Here is a 15,059-nt window from a genome sequence, read left to right as displayed (position 1 = left end):
ATTGTACTTGTAGCTTATACTTGAATGAAAGCTGCAACTGTGGATCATGTGATACCTATTGTACTTCTAGCTTCCATTGCAATGTAAGATACATTTGTGGGTCATGTCATACCTATTGTACTTCAAGCTTCAATTGCAATGAAAGTTACTACTGTTGATCATGTCATGCCTATTGTACTTGTAGCTTACATTGCGATGAATCCTACAACTGTGGATTATGTCATACCTATTGTACTTGTAGTTTGCATTTCATTGAAAGCTACAACTGTGGATCATGTCGCACCTATTGTAGTCGTAGTTTTCGTTTCAATGAAAGCTACAACTGTGGATTATGTCATACCTATTGTACTTGTAGCTTCCATTGCAATGAAAGTAACAACTGTTGGTCATATCATACCTATAGTACTCGTGGCGTCCATTGCAATGAAAGTTACAACTGTTGTTCTTGTCATACCTATTGTACTTGTAGCTTCCATCGCGATGGAAGTTACAACCGTGGGTCATGTCATACCTATTGTACTTGTAGCTTCCATTGCAATGAATTCTACAACTGACGATTATGTCATGCCTATTGTACTCGTAGCTTCCATTGCCATGAAAGTTACAACTGTGGGTCATGTCATACCTATTGTACTTGTAGCTTCCATCACAATGAAAGTTAAAACTGTGGATCATATCATACCTGTTGTACTCGTGATGTCCATTGCAATGAAAGTTACAACTGTTGGTCTTGTCATACCCAATGTACTTCTTACATCTATTGCAATGAAAGTTACAATTGTGGGTCATGTCATACATATTGTACTTGTAGCTTCTATTGCAATGAAAGCTGCAACTGTAGATCATTTCATACCTACTGTACTTCTAGCTTCAATAGCAATGAGAGTAATAACTGTGGGTCATGTCATACCTATTGTACTTGTAGCTTCCATTGCAATGAAAGTTACAACTGTTGGTCGTGCCACACCTAATGTACTCGTAGCTTCAATCGCAATGAAAGCTATAACCGTAGATCATGTCATACCATTGCAATGAAAGATACAACTGTTGATTATGTCATACCTATTCTACTTGTAGCTTCCATTGCGATGAAAGCTACAACTGTGGGTCATGTCATGCCTATTGTACTTGGAGCTTCCATTGCGAAAAAAGCTACAACTGTGGGTCATGTCATACCTGTTGTGCTTGTAGCTTCCGTTGCGATGAAAGCTACAATTGTGCGTCATGTCATGCCTATTGTACTTGCAGCTTCCATTGCAATGAAAGTTACAACTGTGGGTCATGCCATACCTGTTGTGCTTGTAGCTTCCATTGCGATGAAAGCTACAATTGTGGGTCATGTCATGTCTATTGTAGTTGGAGCTTCCATTGCGAAAAAAGATACAACTGTGGGTCATGTCATACCTAATGTACTTGTAGCTTTCATTGCAATGAAGGCTACAACAGTAGATCATGTCATACCTATTGTAAGGGTAGCTTCCATTGCAATGAAAGTTACAAATGTGGGTCATGTCATACCCATTGTGCTTGTAGCTTCCATTGCAAGGAAAGTTACAACTGACGATTATGTCATACCTATTGTACTCCTTGTTTCTATTGCAATGAAAGTTACACCTGTGGGTCATGTCATACATATTGTACTTGTAACTTTTACTGCAATGAAAGTTACAACTGTGGGTCATGTCATACCTATTGTCCTTGTAGTTTCCATTGCAATGAAACCTACAACTGTGGATTATGTCATACCTATTCTACTTGTAGCTTCCATTGCGATGAAAGCTACAACTGTGGGTCATGTCATGCCTATTGTACTTGGAGCTTCCATTGCGAAAAAAGCTACAACTGTGGGTCATGTCATACCTAATGTACTCGTAGCTTTCATTGCAATGAGAGCTACAACTGTGGATTATGTCATGCCTATTGTACTCGTAGCTTCCATTGCCATGAAAGTTACAACTGTGGGTCATGTCATACCTATTGTACTTGTAGCTTCCACTGCAATGAAAGTTACAACTGTGGGTCATGTCACACCTATTGTGCTTGTTGCTTCCACTGCAAGGAAAGTTACAACTGACGATTATGTCATACCTTTTGTACTCCTTGCTTCTATTGCAATGAAATTTACAACTGTGGGTCATGTCCTACATATTGTACTCGTAGTTTCCATTGCAATGAAAGTTACAACTGTGGGTCATGTCACACCTATTGTGCTTGTAGCTTCCACTGCAAAGAAAGTTACAACTGACGATTATGTCATACCTTTTGTACTCCTTGCTTCTATTGCAATGAAAGTTACAACTGTGAGTCATGTCATACCTATTGTACTTGTAGCTTCCATTGCAATGAAAGTTACAACTGTGGGTCATGTCACACCTATTGTGCTTGTAGCTTCCACTGCAAGGAAAGTTACAGCTGACGATTATGTCATACCTATTGTACTCCTTGTTTCTATTGCAATGAAAGTTACAACTGTGGATCGTGTCATACCTATTGTATTTGTAACTTCGATTGCAATGAAAGTTACAACCATGGGTCATGTCATACCTATTGTACTTGTAGCTTCCAATGCAATGAAAGTTACAACTGTGAGTCGTGTCACACCTAATGTACTCGTAGCTTCAATCGCAATGAAAGCTATAACCATTGATCGTGTCATACCTATGGTACTAGTACCTTCCATTGCAATGAAATCTACGACTGTGGACTATGTCATACCTATTGTACTCGTTGGTTCCGTTGCAAGGAATGTTACAACTGTGGGTCATGTCATATCTATTGTATTTGTAGCATCCATAGCAGTGAAAGCTACAACTGCGGGTCGTGTCATACCTATTGTACACGTAGCTTCGATTGCAAAGAAAGCTACAACCGTAGATCATGTCATACATATTGTACTTGTAGGTTTTACTTGAATGAAAGCTGCAACTGTGGATCATGTGATACCTATTGTACTTCTAGCTTCCACTGCAATGTAAGTTACATTTGTGGGTCATGTCATGCCTATTGTACTTGTAGCTTACATTGCGATGAATCCTACAACTGTGGATTATGTCATACCTATTGTACTTGTAGTTTGCATTTCATTGAAAGCTACAACTGTGGATCATGTCGCACCTATTGTACTCGTAGTTTTCGTTTCATTGAAAGCTACAACTGTGGATTATGTCATACCTATTGTACTTGTAGCTTCCATTGCAATGAAAGTAACAACTGTGGGTCATATCATACCTATAGTACTCGTGGCGTCCATTGCAATGAAAGTTACAACTGTTGTTCTTGTCATACCTATTGTACTTGTAGCTTCCATCGCGATGGAAGTTACAACCGTGGGACATGTCATACCTATTGTACCTGTAGCTTCCATTGCAATGTATTTTACAACTTTGGATTATGTCATACCTATTGTACTTGTAGCTTCCATTGCGATGAATCCTACAACTGTGGATTATGTCATACCTATTGTACTTGTAGTTTGCATTTCATTGAAAGCTACAACTGTGGATCATGTCGCACCTATTGTACTCGTAGTTTTCGCTTCAATGAAAGCTACAACTGTGGATTATGTCATACCTATTGTACTTGTAGCTTCCATTGCAATGAAAGTAACAACTGTGGGTCATATCATACCTATAGTACTCGTGGCGTCCATTGCAATGAAAGTTACAACTGTTGTTCTTGTCATACCTATTGTACTTGTAGCTTCCATCGCGATGGAAGTTACAACCGTGGGTCATGTCATACCTATTGTACTTGTAGCTTCCATTGCAATGAATTCTACAACTGACGATTATGTCATGCCTATTGTACTCGTAGCTTCCATTGCCATGAAAGTTACAACTGTGGGTCATGTCATACCTATTGTACTTGTAGCTTCCATCACAATGAAAGTTAAAACTGTGGATCATATCATACCTGTTGTACTCGTGATGTCCATTGCAATGAAAGTTACAACTGTTGGTCTTGTCATACCCAATGTACTTCTTACATCTATTGCAATGAAAGTTACAATTGTGGGTCATGTCATACATATTGTACTTGTAGCTTCTATTGCAATGAAAGCTGCAACTGTAGATCATTTCATACCTACTGTACTTCTAGCTTCAATAGCAATGAGAGTAATAACTGTGGGTCATGTCATACATATTGTACTTGTAGCTTCCATTGCAATGAAAGTTACAAATGTGGGTCATGTCACACCTATTGTACTCATAGCTTCAATTGCATTGAAAGTTACAATTGTGGGTCATGTCATACCTAATGTACATGTAGCTTCCAGTGAAATAAAATTTACAACTGTAGATCACGTCATACCTATTGTACTCGTTGGTTCCGTTGCCAGGAAAGTTACAATTGTGGGTCATGTCATACCTAATGTACATGTAGCTTTCAGTGAAATGAAATTTACAACTTTTGATTACGTCATACCTATTGTACTTGTAGCTTCCTATGCAATGAGTTTTTCAACTGTGGATTATGTCATACCTATTGTACTCGTTGCTTCTATTGCAATGAAAGTTACAACTATTATTTACGTCATACCTATTGTACTCCTTGCTTCTTTTGCAATGAAAGTTACAACTGTGGGTCATGTCCTACATATTGTACTTGTAGCTTCTACCGGAATGAAAGCTACACCTGTGGGTCATGTCATACCTAATGTACTCGTAGCTTTCATTGCAAAGAAAGCTACAACCGTAGATCATGTCATACCTATTCTACTTGTAGCTTCCCTTGCAATGAAAGTTACAACTGTGGGTCATGTCATACCTATTGTACTTGTAGTTTGCACTGCAATGAAAGTTACAACTGTAGGTCATGTCATACCTATTGTACTTGTAGCTTCCATTGCATTGAAAGTTACAACTGTGGATCATGTCATACCTATTGTATTGGTAACTTCCATTGCGATGAAAGTTACAACCATGGGTCATGTCATACCTATTGTACTTGTAGCCTCCAACGCAATGAAAGTTACAACTGTGGGTCATGTCATACCTAATGTACTCGTAGCTTCAATCGCAATGAAAGCTATAACCATAGATCATGTCATACCTATGGTACTAGTACCTTCCATTGCATTGAATTCTATGACTGTGGACTATGTGATACCTATTGTACTCGTTGCTTCTATTGCAATGAAAGTTACAACTGGTATTTACCTCATACTTATTGTACTCCTCTCTTCTATTGCAATGAAAGTTACAACTGTGGGTCATGTCATACATATTGTACTTGTAGCTTCTACTGGAATGAAAGCTGCAACTGTGGATCATGTGAAACCTATTGTACTTCTAGATTTCACTGCAATGTAAGTAACATTTGTGGGTCATGTCATACCTATTGTACCTCTAGCTTCTACTGCAATGTAAGTAACAACTGTGGGTCATGTCATACTTATTGTACTTGTAGCTTCCATTGCATTGAAAGTTACAACTGTGGATCATGTCATACCTATTGTATTTGTAACTTCCATTCCGATGAAAGTTACAACCATGGGTCATGTCATACCTATTGTACTTGTAGCTTCCAACGCAATGAAAGTTACAAATGTTGGTCGTGCCACACCTAATGTACTCGTAGCTTCAATCGCAATGAAAGCTATAACCGTAGATCATGTCATACCATTGCAATGAAAGATACAACTGTTGATTATGTCATACCTATTCTACTTGTAGCTTCCATTGCGATGAAAGCTACAACTGTGGGTCATGTCATGCCTATTGTACTTGGAGCTTCCATTGCGAAAAAAGCTACAACTGTGGGTCATGTCATACCTGTTGTGCTTGTAGCTTCCGTTGCGATGAAAGCTAAAATTGTGCGTCATGTCATGCCTATTGTACTTGCAGCTTCCATTGCAATGAAAGTTACAACTGTGGGTCATGCCATACCTGTTGTGCTTGTAGCTTCCATTGCGATGAAAGCTACAATTGTGGGTCATGTCATGCCTATTGTAGTTGGAGCTTCCATTGCGAAAAAAGATACAACTGTGGGTCATGTCATACCTATTGTACCTGTAGCTTCCATTGCAATGTATTTTACAACTTTGGATTATGTCATACCTAATGTACTGTACTTGTAACTTCTACTGCAATGAAAGCTGCAACAGTTGACCATGTCATACCTACTGTACTTGTAGCTTCCATTGCGATGAAAGTTACAACCGTGTGTCATGTCATACCGATTGTACTTGTAGCTTCCAATGCAATGAAAGTTACAACTGTGGGTCATGTCAAACCTGTTGTACTTGCAGCTTTCATTGCAATGAAAGCTACAACTGTTGGTCGTGTCACAACTAATGTACTCGTAGCTTCAATCGCAATGAAAGCTATAACCGTAGATCATGTCATACCTATGGTACTAGTACCTTCCATTGCAATGTCTTTTACAACTTTGGATTATGTCATACCTATTGTACTCGTAGCTTCCATTGCGATGAAAGGTACAACTGGGTCATGTCATGCCTATTGTACTTGTAGCTTCCATTGCCATGAAAGTTACAACTGTGGGTCACATCATACCTATTGTACTTGTAGCTTCCATTGCAATGAATTCTACAACTGACGATTATGTCATGCCTATTGTACTCGTAGCTTCCATTGCCATGAAAGTTACAACTGTGGGTCATGTCATACCTATTGTACTTGTAGCTTCCATCACAATGAAAGTTAAAACTGTGGATCATATCATACCTGTTGTACTCGTGATGTCCATTGCAATGAAAGTTACAACTGTTGGTCTTGTCATACCCAATGTACTTCTTACATCTATTGCAATGAAAGTTACAATTGTGGGTCATGTCATACATATTGTACTTGTAGCTTCTATTGCAATGAAAGCTGCAACTGTAGATCATTTCATACCTACTGTACTTCTAGCTTCAATAGCAATGAGAGTAATAACTGTGGGTCATGTCATACCTATTGTACTTGTAGCTTCCATTGCAATGAAAGTTACAACTGTTGGTCGTGCCACACCTAATGTACTCGTAGCTTCAATCGCAATGAAAGCTATAACCGTAGATCATGTCATACCATTGCAATGAAAGATACAACTGTTGATTATGTCATACCTATTCTACTTGTAGCTTCCATTGCGATGAAAGCTACAACTGTGGGTCATGTCATGCCTATTGTACTTGGAGCTTCCATTGCGAAAAAAGCTACAACTGTGGGTCATGTCATACCTGTTGTGCTTGTAGCTTCCGTTGCGATGAAAGCTACAATTGTGCGTCATGTCATGCCTATTGTACTTGCAGCTTCCATTGCAATGAAAGTTACAACTGTGGGTCATGCCATACCTGTTGTGCTTGTAGCTTCCATTGCGATGAAAGCTACAATTGTGGGTCATGTCATGTCTATTGTAGTTGGAGCTTCCATTGCAAAAAAAGATACAACTGTGGGTCATGTCATACCTAATGTACTTGTAGCTTTCATTGCAATGAAGGCTACAACAGTAGATCATGTCATACCTATTGTAAGGGTAGCTTCCATTGCAATGAAAGTTACAAATGTGGGTCATGTCATACCCATTGTGCTTGTAGCTTCCATTGCAAGGAAAGTTACAACTGACGATTATGTCATACCTATTGTACTCCTTGTTTCTATTGCAATGAAAGTTACACCTGTGGGTCATGTCATACATATTGTACTTGTAACTTTTACTGCAATGAAAGTTACAACTGTGGGTCATGTCATACCTATTGTCCTTGTAGTTTCCATTGCAATGAAACCTACAACTGTGGATTGTGTCATACCTATTCTACTTGTAGCTTCCATTGCGATGAAAGCTACAACTGTGGGTCATGTCATGCCTATTGTACTTGGAGCTTCCATTGCGAAAAAAGCTACAACTGTGGGTCATGTCATACCTAATGTACTCGTAGCTTTCATTGCAATGAGAGCTACAACTGTGGATTATGTCATGCCTATTGTACTCGTAGCTTCCATTGCCATGAAAGTTACAACTGTGGGTCATGTCATACCTATTGTACTTGTAGCTTCCACTGCAATGAAAGTTACAACTGTGGGTCGTGTCACACCTATTGTGCTTGTTGCTTCCACTGCAAGGAAAGTTACAACTGACGATTATGTCATACCTTTTGTACTCCTTGCTTCTATTGCAATGAAATTTACAACTGTGGGTCATGTCCTACATATTGTACTCGTAGTTTCCATTGCAATGAAAGTTACAACTGTGGGTCATGTCACACCTATTGTGCTTGTAGCTTCCACTGCAAAGAAAGTTACAACTGACGATTATGTCATACCTTTTGTACTCCTTGCTTCTATTGCAATGAAAGTTACAACTGTGAGTCATGTCATACCTATTGTACTTGTAGCTTCCATTGCAATGAAAGTTACAACTGTGGGTCATGTCACACCTATTGTGCTTGTAGCTTCCACTGCAAGGAAAGTTACAGCTGACGATTATGTCATACCTATTGTACTCCTTGTTTCTATTGCAATGAAAGTTACAACTGTGGATCGTGTCATACCTATTGTATTTGTAACTTCGATTGCAATGAAAGTTACAACCATGGGTCATGTCATACCTATTGTACTTGTAGCTTCCAATGCAATGAAAGTTACAACTGTGAGTCGTGTCACACCTAATGTACTCGTAGCTTCAATCGCAATGAAAGCTATAACCATTGATCGTGTCATACCTATGGTACTAGTACCTTCCATTGCAATGAAATCTACGACTGTGGACTATGTCATACCTATTGTACTCGTTGGTTCCGTTGCAAGGAATGTTACAACTGTGGGTCATGTCATATCTATTGTATTTGTAGCATCCATAGCAGTGAAAGCTACAACTGCGGGTCGTGTCATACCTATTGTACACGTAGCTTCGATTGCAAAGAAAGCTACAACCGTAGATCATGTCATACATATTGTACTTGTAGGTTTTACTTGAATGAAAGCTGCAACTGTGGATCATGTGATACCTATTGTACTTCTAGCTTCCACTGCAATGTAAGTTACATTTGTGGGTCATGTCATGCCTATTGTACTTGTAGCTTACATTGCGATGAATCCTACAACTGTGGATTATGTCATACCTATTGTACTTGTAGTTTGCATTTCATTGAAAGCTACAACTGTGGATCATGTCGCACCTATTGTACTCGTAGTTTTCGTTTCAATGAAAGCTACAACTGTGGATTATGTCATACCTATTGTACTTGTAGCTTCTACTGGAATGAAAGCTGCAACTGTGGATCATGTGAAACCTATTGTACTTCTAGATTTCACTGCAATGTAAGTAACATTTGTGGGTCATGTCATACCTATTGTACCTCTAGCTTCTACTGCAATGTAAGTAACAACTGTGGGTCATGTCATACTTATTGTACTTGTAGCTTCCATTGCATTGAAAGTTACAACTGTGGATCATGTCATACCTATTGTATTTGTAGTTTGCATTTCATTGAAAGCTACAACTGTGGATCTTGTCGCACCTATTGTACTCGTAGTTTTCGTTTCAATGAAAGCTACAACTGTGGATTATGTCATACCTATTGTACTTGTAGCTTCCATTGCAATGAAAGTAACAACTGTGGGTCATATCATATCTATAGTACTCGTGGCGTCCATTGCAATGAAAGTTACAACTGTTGTTCTTGTCATACCTATTGTACTTGTAGCTTCCATCGCGATGGAAGTTACAACCGTGGGACATGTCATACCTATTGTACCTGTAGCTTCCATTGCAATGTATTTTACAACTTTGGATTATGTCATACCTATTGTACTGTACTTGTAACTTCTACTGCAATGAAAGCTGCAACAGTTGACCATGTCATACCTACTGTACTTGTAGCTTCCATTGCGATGAAAGTTACAACCGTGTGTCATGTCATACCGATTGTACTTGTAGCTTCCAATACAATGAAAGTTACAACTGTGGGTCATGTCAAACCTGTTGTACTTGCAGCTTTCATTGCAATGAAAGCTACAACTGTTGGTCGTGTCACAACTAATGTACTTCAATCGCAATGAAAGCTATAACCGTAGATCATGTCATACCTATGGTACTAGTACCTTCCATTGCAATGTCTTTTACAACTTTGGATTATGTCATACCTATTGTACTCGTAGCTTCCATTGCGATGAAAGGTACAACTGGGTCATGTCATGCCTATTGTACTTGTAGCTTCCATTGCCATGAAAGTTACAACTGTGGGTCACATAATACCTATTGTACTTGTAGTTTCTATTGCAATGAAGGTGACAACTGTGGGTCATGTCATACCTAATTGTACTCGTAGATTCTATTGCAATGAAAGCTACAACCGTAGATCATGTCATACCTATTGTACTTTCAGCTTCTATTACAATGAATTCTGCAACTGTGGATCATGTCATACTTACTGTACTTCTAGCTTCCATTGCAATGAGAGTAATAACTGTGGGTCATGTCATACCTATTGTACTCATAGCTTCCATTGCCTTGAAAGTTACAACTGTGGGTCATGTCATACCTATTGTGCATGTAGCTACCAGTGCAACGAATTTTACAACTGTAGATCACGTCATACCTATTGTACTCGTAGTTTCCATCACAATGAAAGTTAAAACTGTGGATCATATCATACCTGTTGTACTCGTGATGTCCATTGCAATGAAAGTTACAACTGTTGGTCTTGTCATACCCAATGTACTTCTTACATCTATTGCAATGAAAGTTACAATTGTGGGTCATGTCATACATATTGTACTTGTAGCTTCTATTGCAATGAAAGCTGCAACTGTAGATCATTTCATACCTACTGTACTTCTAGCTTCAATAGCAATGAGAGTAATAACTGTGGGTCATGTCATACCTATTGTACTTGTAGCTTCCATTGCAATGAAAGTTACAAATGTGGGTCATGTCACACCTATTGTACTCATAGCTTCAATTGCATTGAAAGTTACAATTGTGGGTCATGTCATACCTAATGTACATGTAGCTTCCAGTGAAATAAAATTTACAACTGTAGATCACGTCATACCTATTGTACTCGTTGGTTCCGTTGCCAGGAAAGTTACAATTGTGGGTCATGTCATACCTAATGTACATGTAGCTTTCAGTGAAATGAAATTTACAACTGTTGATTACGTCATACCTATTGTACTTGTAGCTTCCTATGCAATGAATTTTTCAACTGTGGATTATGTCATACCTATTGTACTCGTTGCTTCTATTGCAATGAAAGTTACAACTATTATTTACGTCATACCTATTGTACTCCTTGCTTCTTTTGCAATGAAAGTTACAACTGTGGGTCATGTCCTACATATTGTACTTGTAGCTTCTACCGGAATGAAAGCTACAACTGTGGGTCATGTCATACCTAATGTACTCGTAGCTTCAATCGCAATGAAAGCTATAACCATAGATCATGTCATACCTATGGTACTAGTACCTTCCATTGCATTGAATTCTATGACTGTGGACTATGTGATACCTATTGTACTCGTTGCTTCTATTGCAATGAAAGTTACAACTGGTATTTACCTCATACTTATTGTACTCCTTGCTTCTATTGCAATGAAAGTTACAACTGTGGGTCATGTCATACATATTGTACTTGTAGCTTCTACTGGAATGAAAGCTGCAACTGTGGATCATGTGAAACCTATTGTACTTCTAGATTTCACTGCAATGTAAGTAACATTTGTGGGTCATGTCATACCTATTGTACCTCTAGCTTCTACTGCAATGTAAGTAACAACTGTGGGTCATGTCATACTTATTGTACTTGTAGCTTCCATTGCATTGAAAGTTACAACTGTGGATCATGTCATACCTATTGTATTTGTAACTTCCATTCCGATGAAAGTTACAACCATGGGTCATGTCATACCTATTGTACTTGTAGCTTCCAACGCAATGAAAGTTACAACTGTTGGTCGTGCCACACCTAATGTACTCGTAGCTTCAATCGCAATGAAAGCTATAACCGTAGATCATGTCATACCATTACAATGAAAGATACAACTGTTGATTATGTCATACCTATTCTACTTGTAGCTTCCATTGCGATGAAAGCTACAACTGTGGGTCATGTCATGCCTATTGTACTTGGAGCTTCCATTGCGAAAAAAGCTACAACTGTGGGTCATGTCATACCTGTTGTGCTTGTAGCTTCCGTTGCGATGAAAGCTACAATTGTGCGTCATGTCATGCCTATTGTACTTGCAGCTTTCATTGCAATGAAAGTTACAACTGTGGGTCATGCCATACCTGTTGTGCTTGTAGCTTCCATTGCGATGAAAGCTACAATTGTGGGTCATGTCATGCCTATTGTAGTTGGAGCTTCCATTGCGAAAAAAGATACAACTGTGGGTCATGTCATACCTAATGTACTTGTAGCTTTCATTGCGATGAAGGCTACAACCGTAGATCATGTCATACCTATTGTAAGGGTAGCTTCCATTGCAATGAAAGTTACAAATGTGGGTCATGTCATACCTATTGTGCTTGTAGCTTCCATTGCAAGGAAAGTTACAACTGACGATTATGTCATACCTATTGTACTCCTTGTTTCTATTGCAATGAAAGTTACACCTGTGGGTCATGTCATACATATTGTACTTGTAACTTTTACTGCAATGAAAGTTACAACTGTGGGTCATGTCATACCTATTGTCCTTGTAGTTTCCATTGCAATGAAACCTACAACTGTGGATTATGTCATACCTATTCTACTTGTAGCTTCCATTGCGATGAAAGCTACAACTGTGGGTCATGTCATGCCTATTGTACTTGGAGCTTCCATTGCGAAAAAAGCTACAACTGTGGGTCATGTCATACCTAATGTACTCGTAGCTTTCATTGCAATGAGAGCTACAACTGTGGATTATGTCATGCCTATTGTACTCGTAGCTTCCATTGCCATGAAAGTTACAACTGTGGGTCATGTCATACCTATTGTACTTGTAGCTTCCACTGCAATGAAAGTTACAACTGTGGGTCATGTCACACCTATTGTGCTTGTAGCTTCCACTGCAAGGAAAGTTACAACTGACGATTATGTCATACCTATTGTACTCCTTGCTTCTATTGCAATGAAATTTACAACTGTGGGTCATGTCCTACATATTGTACTCGTAGTTTCCATTGCAATGAAAGTTACAACTGTGGGTCATGTCGCACCTATTGTGCTTGTAGCTTCCACTGCAAGGAAAGTTACAACTGACGATTATGTCATACCTATTGTACTCCTTGCTTCTATTGCAATGAAAGTTACAACTGTGGGTCATGTCATACCTATTGTACTTGTAGCTTCCATTGCAATGAAAGTTACAACTGTGGGTCATGTCACACCTATTGTGCTTGTAGCTTCCACTGCAAGGAAAATTACAGCTGACGATTATGTCATACCTATTGTATTCCTTGTTTCTATTGCAATGAAAGTTACAACTGTGGATCATGTCATACCTATTGTATTTGTAACTTCGATTGCGATGAAAGTTACAACCATGGGTCATGTCATACCTATTGTACTTGTAGCTTCCAACACAATGAAAGTTACAACTGTGAGTCGTGTCACACCTAATGTACTCGTAGCTTCAATCGCAATGAAAGCTATAACCATAGATCGTGTCATACCTATGGTACTAGTACCTTCCATTGCAATGAAAGTTACAAATGTGGGTCATGTCACACCTATTGTACTCATAGCTTCAATTGCATTGAAAGTTACAATTGTGGGTCATGTCATACCTAATGTACATGTAGCTTCCAGTGAAATAAAATTTACAACTGTAGATCACGTCATACCTATTGTACTCGTTGGTTCCGTTGCCAGGAAAGTTACAATTGTGGGTCATGTCATACCTAATGTACATGTAGCTTTCAGTGAAATGAAATTTACAACTGTTGATTACGTCATACCTATTGTACTTGTAGCTTCCTATGCAATGAATTTTTCAACTGTGGATTATGTCATACCTATTGTACTCGTTGCTTCTATTGCAATGAAAGTTACAACTATTCTTTACGTCATACCTATTGTACTCGTGATGTCCATTGCAATGAAAGTTACAACTGTTGGTCTTGTCATACCCAATGTACTTCTTACATCTATTGCAATGAAAGTTACAATTGTGGGTCATGTCATACCTATTGTACTTGTAGCTTTCATTGCAATGAAAGTTACAAATGTGGGTCATGTCACACCTATTGTACTCATAGCTTCAATTGCATTGAAAGTTACAATTGTGGGTCATGTCATACCTAATGTACATGTAGCTTCCAGTGAAATGAAGTCTACAACTGTAGATCACGTCATACCTATTGTACTCGTTGGTTCCGTTGCCAGGAGAGTTACAACTGTGGGTCATGTCATATATATTGTATTTGTAGCATTAATAGCTGTGAAAGCTACAACTGTGGGTCGTGTCATACCTATTGTACACGTAGTTTCCATTGCAATGAAACCTACAACTGTGGATTATGTCATACCTATTCTACTTGTAGCTTCCATTGCCATGAAAGCTACAACTGTGGGTCATGTCATGCCTATTGTACTTGGAGCTTCCATTGCGAAAAAAGCTACAACTGTGGGTCATGTCATACCTAATGTACTTGTAGCTTTCATCACAATGAAAGTTACAACTGTGGATCATATCATACCTGTTGTACTCGTGACGTCCATTGCAATAAAAGTTGCAACTGTTGGTCTTGTCATACCCAATGTACTTCTTGCTTCCATTGCAATGAAAGTTACAATTGTGGGTCATGTCATACCCAATGTACTTCTTGCTTCCATTGCAATGAAAGTTACAATTGTGGGTCATGTCATACCTATTGTACTCGTAGTTTCCATTGCAATGAAACCTTCAACTGTGGATTATGTCATACCTATTCTACTTGTAGCTTCCATTGCCATGAAAGCTACAACTGTGGGTCATGTCATGCCTATTGTACTTGGAGCTTCCATTGCGAAAAAAGCTACAACTGTTGGTCATGTCATACCTAATGTACTCGTAGCTTTCATTGCAATGAAGGCTACAACCGCAGATCATGTCATACCTATTGTACTCGTAGCTTCCATTGCAATGAAA

The sequence above is a fragment of the Watersipora subatra genome, chromosome 6, assembly GCF_963576615.1.
Source record: "Watersipora subatra chromosome 6, tzWatSuba1.1, whole genome shotgun sequence".
NCBI lineage: Eukaryota > Metazoa > Bryozoa > Gymnolaemata > Cheilostomatida > Watersiporidae > Watersipora > Watersipora subatra.
This window is presented reverse-complemented; position numbering follows the sequence as displayed.